This window comes from Ambystoma mexicanum, chromosome 7p (genome assembly GCF_040938575.1).
Source record: "Ambystoma mexicanum isolate Mex_15411 chromosome 7p, UKY_AmexF1_1, whole genome shotgun sequence".
In the NCBI taxonomy this organism is placed as follows: domain Eukaryota; kingdom Metazoa; phylum Chordata; class Amphibia; order Caudata; family Ambystomatidae; genus Ambystoma; species Ambystoma mexicanum.
In genome coordinates, this window is record NC_090939.1 from 560,121,471 (window position 1) to 560,139,396 (window position 17,926).

Sequence of the window (17,926 nt, forward strand, 5' to 3'; positions counted from 1 at the left end):
GACTGGGTGAGTGCTGCGCACATGAACTGATGGGGTGGATTGATGGTTACAAGGTGAAAACTTTTGTTGAATTGTGCCACCTTTTGATTTTTGAGCATTTTTCTGAAGCCTGTTCACCAGAGCTGTGTCAGTAGGTTTCTGACCAGAACATTTTGGATCCCTTTAAACTGGCTAGGTTGGCTGACAAGTAGGTCTCCCACCGGTGCCCCCTAAGGACTCCAGTGGGAAGGACAAGGACAAGGAAAAGGAGACCTTTCAGAAAGCTGAGGAGTCCCAGAAGCAATCACAGTTGGGTAAACCAAAACTTTCCTCTCCTAAAACCCAAATATCTAGTGGGTATAAGTCATCTTTGGGTGGGAATAAGAGTAGTGGTCCACCTGCTGCAAAGCAGACACCCAGTGGTTCCAGTACCGTACCCCACATTCCTGGCACTTGTTGGGAATGTGGAGCTCTGGATCACAAGAAGGGTGACTCCAAGTGTAAATGTAAGGCACTTGGAGTACAGGCTGTCAGCCTGAGCTAACCTTACCCAATGTCTGAGGTGGAGGCCACTGTCCTCCCCTCCTATACAGGAATCACATTTGGTGCTCCTGTAGAGATTTCCTTAGTGTCCCTTGGGGCCTGCGGCCAGTACGCAGAAGTACTGGCGACTATCCCACAGAACACCCATAGGTTTTTGAGAAGTGTCCTCTTGAATGGCCAGCCTTCTACTAGTTTGAGAGACATGGGGGCAAGGATGACAGTGGTGGAAAGGACCCTGCTCAAGCAAGAGGACTATGTAGGTTCTCCTCTGAGAACCACCAGGTTAGCTGGTGGGCTTCACAAATTATCTCCTGTAGCCTTAGTCAAACTTGTGATTGGAGACAAGACAGCAAAGCTTCCTGTCCTGGTTCAGGACAATGTCCCTGCAAACATTCTGCTAGGAAATGATCTAGTAGAGTTGCGGTTGATCTTGGATGGTCTCCCCATGACTGCTGCTGTAGTCACTAGGTCACAGGTGACACAGGGTCTGGCTGTGAGTCAGGTACCCAAGCCAAAGGCGAGGCCTAAGGCAAGAAGACGAAGAACAAGAAGGCCACCTCTGTGAAAGGGGCTCCTTCTCTTCCTGCTGTTCCTACAGCACCCATTGGGATCCATGCTCCAGACGGGCTGGGTCCAGTGGAAAACCCAAACTCAACTCCTGAGGGAGAAGAGGCAGAAGGCTCTCTGCGGAGATGTTCTCAACCCGGAGGACCACCCCAACCTTCAATGCCTGTCGGCTGAAGGAGGATCCTCCCGGGTGGACTTCTGTAAGGGGCAGAGAGAGTGCCACTCTCTCGAGGGTCTGAGAAAAAAGGCCCTGTCTCAGGCACAAGGAGAAGTGCCTAGGACATTTTGGATCTATTGGGAGGGTGAGCTCCTTGTTAGTGAGCCCACTAAGCCTGAAGCTGGGGCCATCAAGAGGTTGGTGGTACCCCAGGTTTACAGGCCCTTCCTATGTCAGTTGGCGCATTAGGTGCCCTTAGCTGGTCATCTTGGTACAAGAAGACTAAGCAGAGGCTTTCTGCCCATTTCTACTGGCCACAGATGGGAGTAGAAGTGGAGTCCCACTGCAGGACCTGCCCAACTTGTCAGTTGTCTGTCAAGATTGGAGGCAGTGTCATTGCCACACTGCAGCCATTGCCAGTGGTTGGCACACCGTTTTAGAGAGTGGGCATCAACATTGTTGGTCCCCTTGACCCTCCCATTTCAGGTGGACATTGGTTCATCCTGGCCTTGGTTGATCATGCCACCAGGTACCTTGAAGATATACCATGAAGTGAGAAAATGGGAGAATACACACCCCCCATTCTCATCCCGACCATGGCCTAGAGGATCATGGCCCAAGAACCCCCTCGAGAGGAGTTTGACCCACTCACCTCCTTACCAGATGACAAGGTACCATGTGTTCGTGGCCCACATGCACGAGGAACATGCCCACTGCCATGCCCTGGCCAAGCTGACGCTTGTGATATGGACCAGATCGACTAAAACAACATCCATAAGTATCCACATCGCTAGAGATGCCATGACGACATAGCCCACAGACAAGAAAACACGTGCCACCATGCACGCTGTTCACTCACACACCAACCCACACAAAGAACATACTCAGTGCTATGACGTAGTGGACTGACACACTCACGGACTTGCATCATTGTTATTTTTCAGAGAGGCCTCCTACAGCACCGCGGAAATGCACGATGCCTGAAGGGCTTGTGTATACCCTTGCAGACGCTTCATACTACCCTACCCCATAGAGATGCCATCATATATATATACATATATCTACTACTACTTGTGACACCCTGTCGCCCGGCAGCGCCCCTGTTAGTAATTATACATCGCCTCCCAGAAAACTAGGCCTGAGTAGGCCACAAGCAAGAGTCCAAAGGCCAAAGCCTCTAAGACGAAAAACCTCTCGAGACAAACAGCAATGCGCTGACCATGCAGAACGAGCCCCAGCAAGAGCCCACCGCCAAGGCCACGTTATTGCAACCCACATGCCAAGCTCCCGGTGCCAAGGTTACACCTGCCACAGCCAAGCACCCCTCTGGGCTGAAAAACAAATCAAATGCTCATAATTCTGCTCTAGCTATGGTCTTTACACACGTGACCATGCCAAGCTGACAAGATGCCAAGCTCGCGAGACAGAAAGTCACCGGGGTCCCACGTCTGGGACTCAGGCTGCAACAACGAAGCAACAAGTTGGACACCTACACCGATGGGAAAGGCATGATCATCAGCCACTAGCAAAGACCTGTCCATTGTCCGCCACTAACACATAGTTGCACAATGTTGCCAACACCAGGTACCTCGCGGGCTGGGAACAGCGATGGTCCCACGCTTGGGGGCTCACGAGAGAACCAATCAGAGCATTAGGGGCTCCTCACTGACACCATTTCAGTTAGCCAATCAGCAAGGGTCCCCATGTAACCACTTTATTGTAACAAGTGCTATGGACATCCCAAGTGTGCCACTTGACCTATCCTTATCCACTAACATTTCTCCATATATGTATCTATACTAACCCCACCACTGGGGGAGCCAACCCGAAGTGGCGATAGGTTTTGTGATGGCTTTCCCAGGTGACGTGAGTGGCACGTCATACTACGGTAAAAAGGGCCTGCGAGCCCCACTAAGAACGAGAGCGTCTCCCCAGATGCATTCGGGCGGAGAACGATCCCTGACGTTACTATAACAAACAGCAGTAATTACTTTGCTCTTGTGTGTGCCTCATACTCCTTTTGGGGACGCGGGAGGAGTTGGGGCCTCCCCAGCTCCGGATGTCTGCGGATGGCTCTGCCGGCCCCTGGGAGATCACCCCGACAAGTTGGAGGCACTGCTGAGATCTGCTTGAGATCTACCTAACCTACCCTAAGAGCATAACTACCAGGCCTCCTGCAGTGAGGCAACCCAGCAGCGCGGCCCCCTCTGCCGTTGCCCCCTTTCAAGGACTACAGGACCAGGAAATGCGATAAGACCGGACAGCGCAATCCGGACATTGGGCCTCGGGAGCCGACTTGAAAAGTATCCTGCCCGCGGTTGGCGAGTGTCCAGAGGTGGTCCAGACGAGGGGCAGTGGCAAGCCGCTTTGGAGGGGTGCCCGTGGTCGAGCGGCCCCAACTCACGAGGACTTGGTGAGTATGGCACACCCAACCTGCAACGTAATGTTGTGCGGGAGGGGGGAGGAGTTGTAAAGAGGGAGGGGGAGGTTGAAACAGTGTGTGGAAATTTATTTTGACTGTTCCGCGGCAGTAGAGGTGTGAGGTGTAACGGGACATCCATGAGGACTGTCACCTACAACGTCACAAAGTGGATTGGGTGGGGCCTCAGGCACCCACATGTGACTGTTAGAGAGCACGGATTGGTTAGAGATCGTGGACACCTGTGTAAGGGGGGGGGTGTGGCTTTCCTATGAGTTGATGTTGTAGATCAATGAATAGATGAGGTTCCCTACTAATTGAGTGTTGAAGCTTGTTAAGTAGATGAAGTTTTCTCGCAGGGGGTAGATAGGTTGTTTACCGAGTGCAGAAGATAATTGGCTGGTCAAGCTCCTCTGTAGAGGGGGCGTATCACACGCTAGGTGACACAGCATGCACATACCGATTATATTAAGTGAATAGATTGTGGATTACCTTGCTCCAGACGAGGCGAGAAGACAGCTGTGGTAGTTAATAGGGGATAATTGTGTGGGAACAAGCGCACATTTCTGAAGTTTTGAAATTTGTACGTACTTACAGTGTATTGTAGAAGTTGGTGAAGTCACCCTTAGGGTTTGTATAGGACACTGCGATATACCTCATGTCCCATCTCGCGTCCATCTAGGGGTGGTCGGGGACGGAGGGTGAAAGAAGGTAGGGGCAAAGGGGGAGAGGTGGCCGTGCACAGAGAACGCCGGCCACACTCAGACGAAGAAGGGCCACGGTGGGAGAGCCGGCCCGTGCACTGAGAACGCCAGCCACGCTCAGACAAGGAAGGGCCACGGGGGAGAGGTGGCCGTGCGTGGAGAATGCTGGCCGTGCTCAGACGGAGAAGGGCCACAGCGGCAGAGGCAGCTGTGCACTGAGAATGCCGGCAGCGCTCGATGAAGGGTTTGTGGAAGTAGAGGGTGTGGTTTGAGGAGAGAGAGAGAGAGAGAGAGAGAAGGGGAGGAGGAGAAGTAACATTGAAGGGGTGACAAGTACAGAAAGAAGAGGAAGGTGAGGCAGCCCAGAGGCACGCCGCACAGGCCGCATCACCGCAGGGGGCGTTGTGTGCCACGGTTGAAGGGGGCCATAGTAATAAGTAATAATTGTGTAATAAAAACATTGCCTTCCTTTTCAGCAGCCAGTCGTAGTCCCCAACTTACAGGGCCAGGTAAAAGGTTGACATTTGGAAAAGTAAAATTGTAACATGGCCCTGTACTATGGATCAGGGGAAGGAGCGGGATGGAGGAACATGGGGAACACATTAATATCTCCACTTCCGCACATATGTACGACATTGACACCACATAGGGAAAAAATAATTAAGTATAGCATTGAGTGGACACAAGGAATGGACAACAAAGTAAGTGTACCGTGGCCGCCCAACGGCAGCTTCGATACGTACACACAACACAGTTTGTTGACATACATTCACAATACCTACAAGGGGAAGAAATTAGCAAACCACTTAGAAGTTTTTGACCTCTGGAAGATGTTACAAGGAACTAGACCTGGGGATACAGGTATGTACACAGTGCAGGGGGTAAAAGAGGAGAAGGGGATAAGGGAGGGACATGAGGAAAAGGAAGAGAAAAGGAAAGGAGGGGGTGGGTACAAGAAGAACATAAATAAGCCCAACACTGAAGAAAGTGAAAAAGAGGCGGAAGGATCATTTGCGGTAGCAGAGGCGAAGGTCAAACAAGACGGGGCAGAAGGAGCACAAGTGGCTAAGATAGTGAAAAAGGAGGAAGGGGGATTGTATCCACTAACAGAACTTAGAGAAGTGGCTAGGCAGCAACTAACGGCTGTTGAAGGATACTCCAACCCCGCATACAGCCCCCCACAATATGCACCCCCGGATAATTGTAAAATGAGGACGGGGGAGGTACATACGGTAGATTCAACAACTACGCAGGTAAGGAAAGAGGATGACAGTAGGTCTTTGGGGAGGTTTGCAGATGTAGGACCAGAGGAGTGGATAGCAGTGCAGGTGCTTCTGAAACTCCGAGGAACATTAACTAAGGAAGAGGAGGATACAGTGAAAAATGCAAATAAGGAAGAGAAGAAAAACACACAGACAGGGTCGAAGGTAAGTGAAGAAAGAGAAGGGCGACTATCACAAGAGGAGGAAGAGATATTGGAGGAAAGGTTGGCGGAATTGAGGAATGTGCAAAATGCATTGCTCAAGCAGTTCGAGGAAGAGACACGGAGAAGGCAGAATGAAAAGAAAGCACATAAGGAAGAGTTGCGAGAATGAAGTTGAAGGAGGAAGAGCGGAAAAAGGAAGGCGAGCGCATTAGGGCAATAGCAGAAAGAATGCCGCGCGCGCAGAGCAAAGGGAGATGAGAAGGAAGGAGGAGGAGAGAGAAGAGAACGATAGGGAAATGGGACTATGGAAAAAGAGGATGATAGCTGAGAGTGCACGAAAGTATGAAGAAGGGAAGGTTATAGAAAGTATATTAAGAAGGGAAGGGGGAATGAAGGGGAGAAAAGAGGATGGGGAAAAGATATTAGCAAAAGAAAGTGAAGAAATATTGGAAGAGATAAACAGGAAAAGAGAGGAGATAGGTGGTGAAGTTGTGGAAAGCAAAGAAGGGGAGGGAAGAGATAGGAGGATGGAAAACAGAACAAGGACATATACACGCCATGATAAGGAAATGGCATCAACATCAGCACAGGCAGCTGAGGGTAGAGGAGGTGAGTACACGGATGAAGATTTAATAGATTTAAAAACAGTGACAGTAGGGGGAAAAAGCACAGAGTGGGGATTAACGTTACCTGATGGGTTTTGCAGTGAAGAAGAGGAAGGTTTGAGCATAAATGCAAGAGATGGAAGTAGGGAGAGTTTAGACAAACTATACATAACGCGGACTAATTGCGAGTCACCATTGGCATGCGAGAGAAGGGGAGGACCAAATACAGCAGAGCAAAAGAACAGGGACACGATGGGGAAAATGCCGCGCCCACTAACACCCACACCCGCACAAACACCACGCCCATCACCACGCCCCCTGACACCAAAACCAGTACACACCCCATATGTTGGCAGACTTAGGGATCTCCCAGGACACAGTCAGGAAGAAAGGGCAAGCACACCGATGGTAGGACCAGAAGGACACAAAAAGGGGAGGAAAGATATAGGAAGTAAAAGGGTGAACACCTATAACATTGATAGCATTGAAGAACTACCAGACATGGGGGAAAATGATGAATATAATGACATAAACGCACATAGGAGGGTGAAGGAAGAGGAGAGGTGGTACAATTTAATGCCACTACTGGAGAGGGGAGGAACGAGACCACAATACATCCCCTGGAAGCATGCAGACAAGGAAAATATAAAACTACCATCATTGAGTGCAGGAGCTGGGAAGTGGATATACGAGATGGAAAAACACACTGCAGGGCAAACATTAGCGGTGGGAGACGTGAAGGGACTCCTAATCTCCATACTGGGGGATGCTGCTGATGCCATATGGAAGAGGGCGGGATTCCCTGGGGTGACAATACATGACACAGCACATGATGGAGCACCATTTGCCAATTGCAGACATGCGCTTTGGCAAGCATTAAGGGTACAGTTTACAGACACGTCAGACATAGGAGCAATTACATCACAAAAGATGCGTGAGAATGAAGATCCTGTTGAATAGATACAGGAGATTCAGGAGAAGTGGTGCTTGGAAACACGGGGACCGTGGGACAAAACACTAGCAATTTTTTACCACGTACTAGTACAAGGCCTTCCGGAGCAAGTACAGAGACAGTTAAAGAAGTTAGTGGGGATGGAAGCTAAAGGAACGTCAGAAATTAAACTGACAATAGTACACTACTGCAGGTTGTGGCAGGAAAAAATGAAACAAAAGTAGGAGGATAGGAAGGCCGAAGAAGCACAATTGGTTCAGAAGAAGCTATCAAAATATGCCATGGAGGGAGCACTGATGACAGCCCCCGCGCAACAACAGGCAATGGTGACATAAGACACAACACAACTACAGGTAGCACCACCACAGCAAGCACAAGTAGTGACACAGCAAATGCTTCCTCCCCAACACACATACAACAAATGGGGGGAGGCTATATGCAAATGGGAAACAGGTATTCAAATAACTACAGAGGGAGGGGCGGGCAAATGAGAGGGAGGGGATATCGCCCACCCATCAACCAGCAAGTGGGAGGGTTCCAATGTTACAATCAATAGGGCCAGCAGGGATATCAGGACTACATGGGGGGACTTCAATGGCAAGCACGGGAACCACCGACATATTGGATATGTGGAATAGTAGGACATATGTCGCGCACATGTAGGATGAGACCAGCGCAAGGAGCTTGGGGGGAGCAGGGACAGCAAGGGCCTATGGGGGAACAACAGATTTACCAACAGCAGGGGATACAGCAACAACTTCCACCACAACAAACAAAAATGCCACAACAGCAACAACAACAGACATTGCAACCACAACAGCAACAACAACCACACATGCTAGAACACGCACAACTGCAGCAACAGCCAAGTATACAGCCGCAACAGCAGGTCAAAACTGGCCAACAATCTACTGACGCACCTGCAGCCCAGACACAGCTTGGGAAGGTGACAATATTGGGTCACAACCCATACACAGGAATTGGACAGTCACTATAGCCACAATAGGACAGCCCACAGACGTCCTTGATGTGTCCCATCCTATCAATAACACCTAACCCTGCGGAAGAACCACGCATACATGTGACGATAGGTGACAAAACATGTTCCTTCTTAGTTGACACAGGGGCCACTAGGTCATGCATAAGAATGGGGAAGTTTCAACTGTCAGGCGAAGCTATGAACACTCAAGGATTCTCTGGGGCTCGAAGGTTGGTTCCTTTCATAGATAACATGTCCCTATCTGTAGGTGATCATGATATGTCACTGCCACTGCTATACTCAAAAGAGTCACCAGTAAACATACTAGGTAGAGATATCATGAGCAGATTGAACATGACTATCTCCTTCACTGACAAAGGGTTAATTTGCTCTACACCAGGCATAAGCATGCTCACAGCACAACAAATATTACAGGCTTATTGCGGCAAAACAGTAGCAAGAGCAGACCCAATGGATGAAGAACTATTCCAATATGGGACAGACATGGCAATAGCATGGCTGCCAGGAATTGAGGGGAAGGTTTGGAGGAGGCCTGCAGCTTACCTCTTCCGACCGGAAACACCAACCAGTGAGAGGGAAGGGACGAGGATATAACTGAACATTGAGAGCATTGTGGCAACGCAGGAATACATCGCAGTGCATGCCCAAGACAGGGAAGAGAGGGCATGGAGGGCAGTTATAGCCCTAGCAGAAGGGTGCCGACTAACACAAGTATCTGATGAGGAGCTCTTCTCAAATGATAATGGTGAGGGGGAGATAGTGTTTCAAATGAGCGTCCACATCTGGGCGATGGTAACATACAGAGATGTAGCACAAAGGATGGCACTGGTGCTAAAAGCACCAGCTGCTACAGTTGTGCCGTTTTATGAGGAGGATATGGCAAAAGCACCTGCTTCTTTATGGACCACCAGTCCATATGACGTGGGCTGCATCAAAAGCATTGGAGGTGTGAAAATAAAGTTGAAAAAGGGGGCCAAACTGCCAAGAGTGAAGCAATACCCACTATCAAAAGAGGCAGACGAAGGAATATATGAAACAATAACAGCACTAATAGAGAGAGGCATACTAGAACCATCAGAGTCTCCATGCAACACTGCTGTGTATCCTGTGCGCAAGGCCAAGGGAGGGTCTTGGCGTTTCATGCAGGATCTAAGACCCCAAAACCACATTGTAGAGGCAGAATACCCTATAACGGCTAACCCAGCCACTATACTATGTGGAATACCAACAGAGACATCACGATTCACTGTGATTGACCTCAAAAATACATTCTTCTCAATACCACTTCACCCTGACTCACAAGATTTGACAAGCTTCACGTACCGTAACACAAAATGGAAACACACGAGGTTGCCCCAAGGGTATTGTGAATCCCCATTTATATTTAACAGGGTAATACAAATGGACTTGGGAAACATTGAGATGGAGAGCACAGTGCTACAATATGTAGATGACATAATAATCTGAATCACACCAGAAGAGAAGTGCAGGAGAGACTCAAGATGCTCACTGTGCTAGCAGAAAAAGGGTACAAGGTAGACAAGGAAAAACTACAGTACTGCCAAGAACAAGTGTTCTACATAGGCCAGCTCATTTCACAACATGGAAGAAACATTGCACCTCAATGGGCACAGGCCATAACAAACACACCACAGCCACAGACAGTGAGAGAACTACAACAGTTCTTGGGCCTATGCAATTGTTGCAGGGCTTGGGTTTTTGATTAAAGCTCATACACACGACCACTGCTTGAGGCACTAAAAGAAGCACAGAGAGGGGAAAAGAAGTTGAGATGGACCACAGAAATGACAGAAGCATTTCAGGAACTAAAACATGCCATATCCACAGCACCAGTACTAGCCACGCCAAATTATGAAGAACAACACTGACCACTCAAAGGGCATCAGGGTATGAAGTTATCTTGTCCAGGCCTGAGTTAACAATTGTAAGGTGCAGAAACGTGAACCCGGCAAGATTCATAGCAGAGGTAGTAGCAGATGGCAACTATGCTCATGACTGCACACAAGCTATCAACACATATTCCAGCACAAGGAAAGTTGAGGAAAACGCCCTAGAGGGGGGAGAAATACTGTACATTGATGGGTCCTCAACAATTGACCAAAGTGATGGGGTCCCCAGAACAGGTGCAGCAGTGGTAAGATTGACAGAGGATTGGACATATGTTCCAGTAAAATGTGTCCAGCTACCACAACACTACTTTGCCCAGGTAGCAGAGTTAGTGGCCCTAATGTTAGCACTAAAAGAAAGTTATGACAAAAGAGTAACTATATATTCCGACAGTGCATATATCACATCAACTGTACACTCTGGGTTAATTAAGTGGCAGCGCAGAGGATTCAGGAGGGCAGACAGCACCCCAGTGAAACATCCCCTACTACTTGCTGAATTAATTGAAGTAATTGAAGACCCCAAAGAAGTGGCTCTGGTGAAGTGTCAGGCCCATACAAATGGGGATGATCACATTTCCAAAGGTAATGAAACAGCAGACGCACACGCTAAACATGCTTCATACTATGGGGAGATTTGGATCCCCCCAGAAAAAGAAAAAGATAAGGGGAGAGTGGGGGCAAGACAGATGCTGATGAAGGATGGGTACACTCATATCCCTGAGAATGAAATAATAGTGATACAGGCAGCAGCACCTATGGCAGAGAAAGAACTTTGGGTCAAAAGGGGATGCACAATGTCCCCCACAGTTGCGTTATGGTGACAAAACAATACAGGTAAAATAGTCATGCCCCAGGCCTTACTGAAAACAGCCCTGGGCCAACTACACCATCCCGCACACACATATAAAAGAGGTGATCGCAGCATGAATTAAGGAAGGGTGGTTCTGTCCCGAATTAAATTCACAAGTTGCAAATTTCATTAGTAATTGTCTCACGTGCCAACAGTTTACGGCCAGTCACACGCTGCAAGTGATCAAAGGTGTTATACCCCGGCCGGAAGGACCCCTCCTACACCTCCACATTGACTATGTTGACATGATCAACGTATGTCAAGGGTACAGAAATATGATTGCGGTAGTATGCCCATTTTCAAGATGGATCGAAGCCGGTCCATGCTCCCATGTAGACGCCTTTAGTGCAGCCAAATTCCTGGTGAGGGAGGTGTTCCCAAGGTGGGGGGTGTGCGAGGTATTGCTGTCAGACAATGGCCCACACTTCGCCAACGAAATGTTTCAGCACATAACTGCTCTCCTTGGCATCAAGCACAAGTTTGCATGTGCGTACCACCCACAGGCGAATGGCGTGTGTGAACACCTCAACGGCCTCCTAAAAGAAGAGATAGCAAAGATCCAGCAGTCAACCAAAAAGAGCTGGCTCTACTGTCTCCCCGTAGCACTATTTGAGTTAAGAAACAGGCCAGGGTCAGGTCACCACCTCACACTCCACGTGGTGGTAACCAGGCACCAGATGCACCTTCCACTGACACCACCGTCAAGGGCCATAACAGATTGCCACCCTGTACAAACTGTTTTTGGTGATGAAATGTTCGAATATATAAATTCCTTGATTACAAGTGTCACCTTTACCTCTCAACAGCTCGAGAAGATGTGGGGCGGGTCGAAGACCACCCAACAGGAAGATAATACAACTGAAGGACAGGAACAAGCAGCACTATGGACAGTAAGAGAAGGAGATCACGTTCTCCTTCGCAATTTTAACAGAAAGTGGAATAGCCCGAAATTCACTGGGCCCCACCAGGTCGAGAAAGTAACTGCTAGAGCAGTAAAGTTGAGAGATAAACAGGTCTGGACTCACCTACCTGACATCAAGCCCTACAAAGATAAGACCCGCCCTTGTGTCGACGACAGGGCCTACGCAGCAGCAACAGCAATGGGAGACAACGCAGCAGCAACAACAACTAAAGACAATGGCGACACAGCCCCTCTCCCCTCCCAATCTCCAGACACCCATAAGGACTGAAATGGACAATTGCCCACAACACATCCCATGGTCACGAGGTCCCAGAGCAAACAATACCCTGCCCCGGCCAACCCCTCCCATGCCACTACCCAAATAAAGGACATTATATATTTTTTTGTCTCGCACAGGCAGGAACCTCGTACAACTGTTTACATATAAAGATAAGCGAAGTAACTAAGATTGCGTTTTGCCCAGTGGTATATGCTGCCCACAGATGATGACACACCCGAAGCACTGTCACACCAATTTGTATATGTTATAAAAAGACCAAAATATTTAAAGAAGAGACAAATACGTGTGTACTACAACATGTTCCTTCTGGCCATAGAGCAATCACTTCCACATCTCCACGAACATCTACCAGTCCTAAGAGATAGGTCGCTAAGATATGCGTGGGAGCAGCTTTTCGCTTGGGCATTAAATGATTATTTGATAGGGAGAGCTTGACTAAACAAAACTAACAAAATGAACGCTTTTTGAAAAAAAAATTCAGACGGGCAACTATATCGTCAAAAAATAATACGCTGCTAGTAAGAGGAACATGCCGGTGATATTAGCTATTGTATTAAAACTTATAGAATTGTTGTTTATCACTGGTCTACTTGCTGCCACTGTCTGGCAAGTACACTATGCTTCCCATGTCCTGGCTGCACCCCCTACTAATGAACCCCCTACCACGGCTGCAGCAGGTACCGTGTCAGGTGGTACGAGCAGAACAAGACTAGGGAAGGGGAGGATTAAACGTAGCACATATGTTGATAATAATGGGGTTGACACATATCTTACAGATTCCGCACACGTCTCAAACAACATGTGGTATCAACACATGTCCAAAATTGGTAAGGGGACAACTGAGGACAACTGCTACGTGTGCTCACTGATCCCATACGCCATGAGCACCTAAATAACCAGCAACATCAGTGGAATGTCTGATATATCTGGCCCTGTTCCAAACAAAAGGATGTTTTCAAGGGAGAATGGCAATAATAAAGTGGCAGACGAGAGACACATACCCGTATGAGAATAACTTCATCAAGACACTCCATATGTGCAATAACTACTGGCAGCTAACAGAAGGGCTCCAGTATGTGACGGATGGCCCAGACAAAGGAGAGACGAAGGAAGTAACGTTGATTTACCTACCATGTGAATGGCGCGCGAGTGAAGTTGCTGGAGTAATGGGGTGCTGGGAAAGACCATTGCTGCTAATATATGGGAAAGTATACACGAAGGAAGGATGGACAGATGGGGTTGTGGGGAGCGAAATGGTAACACTAACAAAACCAAATATAGCAAAAATAGACAAAGAAAACAACAAGTGTTTCAACGGATGGACTAAGACAGCCAGACTGGTGACCTGGTTAGAGAAGGACGAAGACCCGGTATCAATACTTCCACTAACTGCACCAAATCTATGTTACCAACACAACAGAGACACAGATGTCGGAAGGAACAGCAACTGCAAAAGGATAGTGACAATAACTAAGGAGGGTGCCGGTACAGCGGTTTTGATGGACCACTATTGGGCCTGCGGAGACAAGATATACCACAGCTTGCTGCTATCTTGGAAAGGACTATGCAAAATGGTACACATAAACGTACCACCTCTAGTGGTAGCACAGAAAGATGTGAACTTGGCGAACTTCCCCAAGATGGATGAAGGGAACAAAAGGAAGAAGAGATCTGTGACGATTGAAGAAGGAAAAGAAAATGACAGCACAAATATATTGTCAAGATTTAAAAGACAAGCAGAGCCACTGACGGGAAATTACCTGTGTGGAAGACCGGAAACAGCTCTCAGTGACATTCTACCAGAACACAGACTGTTTAGCAGAGCGGCAATGTTCTTCTCATCAATAATACATACAGGACTGCAGGCGTATGCAAATGCAAAATCGCTCCAAATAACAAGATGGGAACTAATGATGACAATAAACTCCACCGTCAACGGATTTAATGCAATAAAAGCAGAATTGAGGGCAGTACGAATGGTAGCACTACAGAATATATATTTGCTGGACCTCCTTACTGCAATGGGAGGAGGAGTTTGTGGAAAAATTGGAAAATCATGCTACACATTCACACCTGCTAATGACGCAGATAACGGTACCCTCACCGAGGCAGTATCACAACTTGCCAAGATGCACGCCAAGATGGAAGAAGAAGCAAAGGGAGTGAAAAAAGATGGCAGCTGGTTTTCCTATTTGTGGTCGTGGATGCCATCATGGTTGTCAGATGGCCTTAAAATAATAGCTGGGTGTATTATACTGGGTATGGCAGCCCTTTTAGGATTAAGGTTGTGGATAGCTCCGACAGCACGGACAACAGTTGAAATGATGGAAATGATCGGCATGAACGCCTTAATGCCAGCAGAGGACGACAGACATACAGATATAATAATAACGGAAAGGGAGAGATTTCACAAGCAAATATTAGAAAATTATTTGCACCCGCCGTCTGTGAAGGTGGAAAACCCAAGGAACCTGAAGAGCTATGTTGGGAAGTGGGTCTACTGCAAACCCGGTGGTGGATGTGTATATATGTACTGGTCATTTGAAGATCATGTGAACCAGTATGGACACTTAGGAAGGATAACAAAGGTATGGAGACCACGCAGAGAGAAGAGAGCGGATAATTTTGTGGTCGACAAGTCGACCTGAGGGGGGACTGAAGTGGGAAAATGGGAGAATACACTCCCCCCATTCTCATTCCAACCATGGCCTAGAGGATCGCGGCCCAAACACCCCCCGCGAGAGGAGTTTGACCTGCTCGCCTCCTTACCAGACAACAAGGTACCATGTGTTTGTGGCCCACATGCACGAGGAGCATGCCCACTGCCATGCCCTGGCCAAGCCGACGCTTGCGATATGGACCAGAACGTCTAAAAAAACAGCCACAAGTATCAACATTGCTAGGGATGCTAGGGAGCCCACAGACAAAAAAACACGTGCCACCATGCACACTGGTCACTCACACACCAACCCACACGAAGAACATACGCAGTGCTATGACGTAGCGGACTGACACACTCACGGACTTGCATCGTTGTTATTTTTCACATAGGCCTCCTAAAGCACTGCGGAAATGCAAGATGCCTGAAGAGCTTGTGTACATGCTTGCAGACGCTTCATGCTACCCTACCCCATAGAGATGCCATCATATATATATATATATATATATATATATATATATATATATATATATATATATTCATATATCTACTACTACTTGTGACACCCTGTCGCCCGGCGGCGCTCATGTTAGTAATTATACATCGCCTCCCAGAAAACTAGGCCCGAGTAGGCCGCAAGCAAGAGTCCACAGGCCGAAGCCTCTAAGACGAAAAACCTCTCGAGACAAAAAACAATGCGCTGGCCATGCAGAACGAGCCCCAGCGAGAGCCCACCGCCAAGGCCACGATGTTGCAACCCACATGCCAAGCTCTTGGTGCCAAGGTTACACCTGCCGCAGCCAAGCTCCCCTATGGGCCGATAAACAAATCAAATGCTCATAATTCTGCTCTAGCTATGGTCTTTACACACGTGACCATGCTAAGCTGACAATATGGCAAGCTCGTGAGACAGCAAGTCGCCGTGGTCCCACGTCTAGGACGCAGGCTGCAACAACGAAGCAACAAGGGAATGGCGTGATCATCAGCCACTAGCAAAGACCTGTCCATTGTCCGCCACTAACACATAGTTGCACAATGTTGCCAACACCAGGTACCTCGCGGGCTGGGAACACTGATGGTCCCAGGCTTGGGGGCTCACAAGGGAACCAATCAGAGCATGAGGGGCTCCTCACTGACCCCATTTCAGTTAGCCAATCACCAAGGGTCCCCATGTAACCACTTTATTGTAACAAGTGCTAGGGTCAACCCAAGTGTGCCACCTGGCCTGTCCTTATCCACTAACATTTCTACATATATGAATCTATACTAACCGCACCACACCGGGAGCCAACTCAAAGTGGCGATAGGTTTTGTGACGGCTTTCTCAGGTGGCGCGAGTAGCACGTCATACTATGGTAAAAAGGGTCTGCGAGCCCCACTAAGAACGAGAGCGTCTCCCTGGAAGCATACGGGCGGAGAACGATCCCTGCCGTTACTATAATAAACAGCAGTCATTACTTTGCTCTTGTGTGTGCCTCATACTCCTTTTGGGGACGCGGGAGGAGTTGGGGCCTCCCCAGCCCTGGAGGTCCGCGGACAGCTCTGCCGGCCCCCGTGAGATCACCCCGACAACCCCTCTCCTAGGCTTTTTCACCCATGTTGGATTCCCTAAGGAGGTTGTCTCTGACAGAGGATCCAACTTCATGTCTAGTTACATGAAAACCATATGGAAAGAGTGTGGGGTAACCTACAAATTCTCCACCCTTTACCCTCCCAGACCAATGTTCTGGTTGAGAGATTTAATAAAACTCTCAAGGGGATGCTAGGCACTTTGGAAAAGCCCCTCACGAGGAAATGGGATCTCCTCCTGCCATGCCTGTTGTTTGCTTACAGAGAGGTACCTCAAGAGTGTGTTGGTTTCAGCCCCTTTGCGTTACTCTTTGAACATCCCGTGAGAGGGCCCCTTGCATTGATCTGAGAAGGTTTGGAAGCCACCCATCCAGGTCCCGCTAAGCAAGTGGGGGACTATGTGTTAGTCCTCAGATAGAGGGTGACACAGCTGATGGGCAGGCAACAGCAAATCCCAAGTCTAGCCAGGAATTGAACAAGTACTGGCATGACCTTAAAGCCTCGCAAGTGGATTGGACTCCGGGACAGGAAATCCTTGTGATGGAGCCTACCAAGCCTAGAGCTTTGGAAGATAAGTGGACTGAACCCTTCAGGATCATCTCCAAGATGGGTGAAGTCGATTGTCTGGTTGACATGGGAGTCCCTGGGGTAGCCTCTTAGGTATTCCATGTTAACAGGCTCAAGCCTTTCCACAGGCGAGCAGAAGTCTCATGTCTCTTGCTAGCTTCAGAGCAAGAAGAGGATGAGAGTGAGCCCCTCCCTGATTTGCTGCATAGCAACCCTCAGGATGGCTCAGTGGAAGGAGTACATCTCTCTCCCCATATGACAAAAGAGCAGCACAGAGCCTGCAGGGCTTTGCTCCAGCAGTATGCCTCTCTGTTTTCACTGGCACCAGGCCTTACACCGTGGTGTAGGCACGAAATTGACACTGGTGACAGTATGCCTGACAAGAGCAGGTGCCACCATATGTCAGATACAGTTAAGAGACACATCCAGGCTGAGGTCACCAAGATGTTGGATCTGGGCGTTATTGAACCCTCAACCAGTCCCTGGTCCAGTCCAGTGGTCCTTGTCCCCAAGGCAAGTTCCCAGGCAGGTACTAAGGATTGGAGGTTCTGTGTGGACTACCGAGGAGTCAATGCAGTCACCAACATTGACGTGCACCCATTGCCCAGGGCTGATGAGCTTGTGGACCCATTGGTGCTGCCAAATTTGTAAGCACGTTTGACCTTACCTCAGGCTATTGGCAAATAGCTCTGACAGACCATGCCAAGGAAAATACAGTGTTCTCAACACCAGAGGGAAACTACCAGTTTAGGGTCACGCCTTTTGGGTTGAAGAATGCCCCTGCCACCTTCCAGAGATTTGTCAATCATGCACTCAG